General features: G+C 41.4%; 1 long non-coding RNA gene across 2 annotated transcripts in view; it reads left to right on the top strand.

The window, feature by feature from the left end:
• The window catches only part of LOC102978245 (uncharacterized), a 16,409-nt gene extending 12,865 nt beyond the window's left edge, over positions 1-3,544 (top strand). For both annotated transcript variants that reach the window (XR_003682816.2, XR_003682817.2), the window contains one exon: positions 840-3,544. This is a non-coding gene — a long non-coding RNA (uncharacterized lncRNA). The remainder of the gene's footprint in view (positions 1-839) is intronic.
• The last annotated feature ends 1,456 nt before the right edge of the window (positions 3,545-5,000 follow it).

The following is a 5,000-nucleotide window of genomic DNA, read 5'->3' as shown; positions in this document are numbered from 1 at the left end:
TAGTGTCATTTTTAGGTATACCTCTTTTTTTTTTAATTTTATTTTTTTATCAATGTATAGTTGATTTACAATGTTGTGTTAATTTCTGCTGTACAGCAAAGTGACTCAGTTATACACACACACACACACACACACACACACACACACAAACACACTATATACTGATATATAGATGTACATTCTTTTTCATATTCTTTTCCATTATGGTTTATCCCAGGATACTGAATATAGCTCCCTGTGCTCTACAGTAGGACCTTGTTGTTTCTCCATCCTGTATATAAGAGTTTAGCATCTGCTAACCCCAAACTCCCAATCCACCCCTCTCCCATCCCCCTCCCCCTTGGCAACCACAACTCTGTTTCTCTCTGTCTGTGAGTCTGTTTCTGTTTTGTAGATACGTTCATTTGTGTCATATTTTAGATTCCACATATAAGTGATATCATATGGTATTTGTCTTTCTCTTTCTAACTTACTTCACTTAGTATGATCATCTCTAGGTCCATATCCACAATGTATTAGTTTCAAGGATACAGCATGATTTGATATTTGTATATATTACAAAATGATCACCACAATAGGTCTAGTTAACATCCATCACCACACAGAGTCACAAAATTTTTTCTGCGTGTGATGAGAGCTTTTAAGACCTACTTTCTTAGCAACTTCCAAATATACACTAGAGCGCTGTTAACTATAATGGCCATACTGTACAGCGCACTCCACATTTATCTGATAACCGGAACTTTGTGCCTCTTGATTCCCTCCATGCATTTGCCTGGTTGGGCAACCACCAATCTGTGCTCTGTATTGATGAGTTTTTTGTCTTTGTTTTTTTTTAGATTCCACATATAGTGACATCATACAGCATTTATCTTTTTCCACTCAGCATAATGCCCTCAAGGTCCATCCATGTTGTTGCAAATGGAAAGATTTTCTTCTTTTTTATGGTTAAATAATATTCCTTGTTTTCCTCCTTTAAAAAAATTTTAAATTGAAGTATAGTTGATGTACAGTAATATTATATAAGTTACAGGTGCACAATATAGTGTTTCACAATTTTTAAAAGTTATACTCCATTTCTAGTTATTATAAAATATTGGCTCTATTCCCTGTGTTGTACAATATATTCTTATGGCTTATTTTATACCTAATAGTTTGTACCTCTTTATCCCCTATCCCTATATTGCCCTCCCCCCTTCAGTCTCCCCACCGGTAACCACTAGTTTGTTCTCTATATCCAGGAGTCTGTTTCTTTTTTGTTACACTCACTAGTTTGTTGCATTTTTTTAGATTCCACACATAAGTGATATCATACAGGATTTGTCTTTCTCTGTTAATATTCCTTATTTTCTTTATCCACCTATCCATGGATAGATTCTTAGGTTGCTTCCACGTCTTGGCTATCGTAAATAATCCTGCAATGACCATGGGGGTGCAGGTGTCTCTTCAAGTTAGTGTTCTCATTTCCTTTGGGTAAATACTCAGAAGTGGAATTGCTGGATCATAAGGTAGTTCTATTTTTAATTTTTTGAGGAAACTCCATATTCTTTTCCATAGTGGCTGCACCACTTCACCCCACAGATAACATAATTCTGGGACTATTTAAAAGGTTAATTGATCAGTTCAAGGGTTCCCAGACAACCCAGCTACTATACATTTGAGGCCCAAATCCACTTGAGGCTGGAGATTTCAGGGGAAATTTTCCATTTTACCCAGAACTCAGAGGAAGACAAGCTTTGTCTTTCTGAGCTAATGGATAGTTTTTCTCCCTTTTACAGTGCGGGTAGACCTTCAAAGGCCTCGCTTTTATGCAGGGGTCTTAGTTTCAGTTCCCTGTCTCATGTAGGTCTGAGGCTTCACCTCCCATTTCTGTGTAGGCTATGCAATCTAAGCCTGCTGTTTACCAGGTCTAATAGCCTGTCTCTCCCTACCAGTCATAGCATCAGCTCGCCCCCTTCCAGGTCTGCTCTTTTTGTTTGTACCTTTTATTTGCCATGTTTGCCTGTGTCATGTTTTGGCTCCTGAGGTTTCCCTGTCCTTATTGAGAACTTAGTCATACATTAAAAACGTTGTTATATGGGATCCAAAATTTCCGGGTGATGATAATCAGAAATTTTCCCTTTTATCATAATCTTCCATCTTGATAGTTACTCATCCATCCAGCCATTCATTCATTTATTCACGTGCCTAATATGTGCCAGGCACTGGTGATACAAAGACGACAAGAATACATAAAACCCCAGGGGTTAAGAATCCGCCTGCCAAAGCAGGGGACACGGGTTCGAGCCCTGGTCCGGGAAGATCCCACGTGCCGGAGCAACTAAGCCCATTGGCCACAACTACTGAAGCCTGCGCGCCTAGAGCCCGTGCTCCACAACAAGAGAAGCCACCGCAATGAGAAGCCCACACACCACAACGAAGAGTAGCCCCTGCTCGCCTCAACTAGAGAAAACCCGCGTGCAGTAAAACAAAGACCCAATGCAGCCAAAAAATAAATTTAACAAAAAAACCCAGTGTCACCACACACACACACACACACACACACACACACACACACACACACACACACACACGCACGGTCACTATATTAGTTGATGGCTGTGTTAATTAGCTTGATTGTTTAATCATTATATAAGGCATACTTACAGCAAAACATCACATTGTACGCCTTAAAAATATGCAATTTTTAAATTTGTCAATCATACCTCAATGCAGCTGGGGAAAACGAGACGAGAGAAGCTTGAGCTGACGAAGAAAACTTTTTGGAGGGCGTGGAACTTAAGCTGAACCGTGAAGGTTAAGGGAAAGGAGACCGAGGTGTACTGAGTGCTGTGTGCTCGGCGCTGTTCTAGGTGCCGAGGTGCAAAATGGGAGAGAAGCTCTACCTTTAGGGAGTTTCTAAATGAGTGCAGAGAGCCAGAGATGGTTGAGGAAATAGGTCCTGGCAGTGTGGCGTGGGCCATGTGCTCCAGTGGGGAGGCATAGCCTGCCAGGGGAGCAGAGAAGAGGCCTTCAAGGAGATGTTTAAGTTGAATTTTGAAAAATGAGTGGCCATTTGCAGGATGAAGCCATAATGAAAGAGACTAACAGTTTTGACTGCATACAATTGAAAACTTACGTATGAAAATAATAATGGTTGATATTTATTGAGCATTTACTATGTGCCAGCTGTAGGTTTCTCAGCATTGCGCTTTATCAGGTTGAGGATGCTCTACTTGGGTCAGTCTTAGAAGCTCATCAACTTAGATAGAGAGGGCTGGTCATCAGAACAGTGTCCTCCAACAGAGAACAGACTTGTGGTTGCCAACGGAGAGAGGGGGTGGGGGAGGGATGGATTTGGAGTTGGGATTAGCAGATGCAAACTATTATATATAGGATGGATAAACAACAAGGTTCTATTGTAGAGCACAGGAAACTAGATTCAACATCCTGAGATAAACCATAATGGAAAAGAATATGAAAAAGGATGTATGTATATTATAAGTGAATCACTTTTCTGTCCAGCAGAAATTAACCCAACATTGTAAATCAGCTCTACTTCAATAAAATAAATTTTAAAAAAAGAGAATAGTGTCCTTCACCAGAATGCAGCAAAGCACTAACAAATTAGTGGTCTAGTTTGTAAGAGACTGCTGAAATACATTAAGACATCACAGATACTTCTGTTTTGCCAAGGACTCAAAGAGCAGCCTGAACTTTTATGATTTGCTGGATTCAGGGGCAGATGATGGGCTGCCTTCCTGCTAATTAGGTTATTTTACCCACCAAATCGTCGTGGAGAAATCCTGAGAAGAGCAGTAGCTTATGCACACAGTACTATTTGTCTAGAGGCAAAGGTCAGCTCAACAGAGAAGGAGAGTGGGAGACCATGACCAACTTCATTTCCACAAAGAGTTGGATGCCGGGTGACCTCTTAAACCAGCTATTGCTGTCTGCACCAGGATATCATCGTAGACCTCGGAGCGACTGCATGTCCGTGGATTATGTTGTATTGATACAGCAGTGGGTTTGCTTTGTGAAAGAGGGAGGGCAGAGTAAAAGGGAGAAGACATCTGTTACTTCTAGTGAGTTAAGCCTTCTAAAAATATTTCTTTTTTAGTGACCACTTGTTCTTTTGACCCTTTGATCTTTTACTCTGGAGACAGGGCCTTTTCAACTCCCCCACTTTTTCCTCTCTGTGTTTGTAAAATCGTGATAATGCCTGAACCACAGAAGGAGAGGCTTCACTTTGCATCCACATTTTTTTGGAGATGAGAGGTTGTGGGGATAAAGGAAGAAACCTTCTGAATCTTCTTGCAAAGGCGGAAGAGCTTCATTCGCAAAAATTGTGTTCATTCCATTGATTCTCAGGAAACACTCTTGAAGCTCCGTGATCAAGTCCGACGTATTTAGTGATTCAGTGAACAGCTGATTGATCAGCAGGAGAGAAAAGATTCTCTCAGGAACCAGCCAACTTTGCAATCAATTTCACATTCATCAGGCTGATGTTGGGACTGGGCAGAGAAGACCCCACGAGGTTTTGAAATGTCTTCATGAGTATGGAGTCTTGAGAGCATCAGTGGCTTTCCAGGGGACAGTCCTGTGAAGGTCACTGGGCTGTAGTCTGCTATGATGTCAGGAGATGCACGCTCTTGATTTTAAGGAGATGCTTCTTCTCTGTTTTCCTCTCTCTCTTCCTCTTCCTCTCTCCTCCCTTCCTTCCCCCTCCTTCTCCCCTTCCCCGCTATCTCCTCTTCCTCCTTCTCCTCTTTTTCTTTCTTCTTCTTTTAAATAAGAGTTCCCCCTCCCTCTTCATATTCTAAGGATAAATTATGCTCACCGTGGAAAGCAGCAACACGGTATGGCTGTTGCTCCAGAATCAAGCTTGAGTTAGAAATCTGGTCCCATTTTTGATGAGCTGTGTCAACTTGCAGAAGTCACTCATCTGATCCACCCCAGATACCCAGGTGTTAATGGGTATACTCAGGCTAGTTACAGCCCAGAGCTGATGTCATATGGAT

This window comes from Physeter macrocephalus, chromosome 14, assembly GCF_002837175.3.
Source record: "Physeter macrocephalus isolate SW-GA chromosome 14, ASM283717v5, whole genome shotgun sequence".
NCBI lineage: Eukaryota > Metazoa > Chordata > Mammalia > Artiodactyla > Physeteridae > Physeter > Physeter macrocephalus.
Note: the sequence above shows the minus strand (reverse complement) of the source record. Positions and strands in the feature narration are given on the sequence as shown.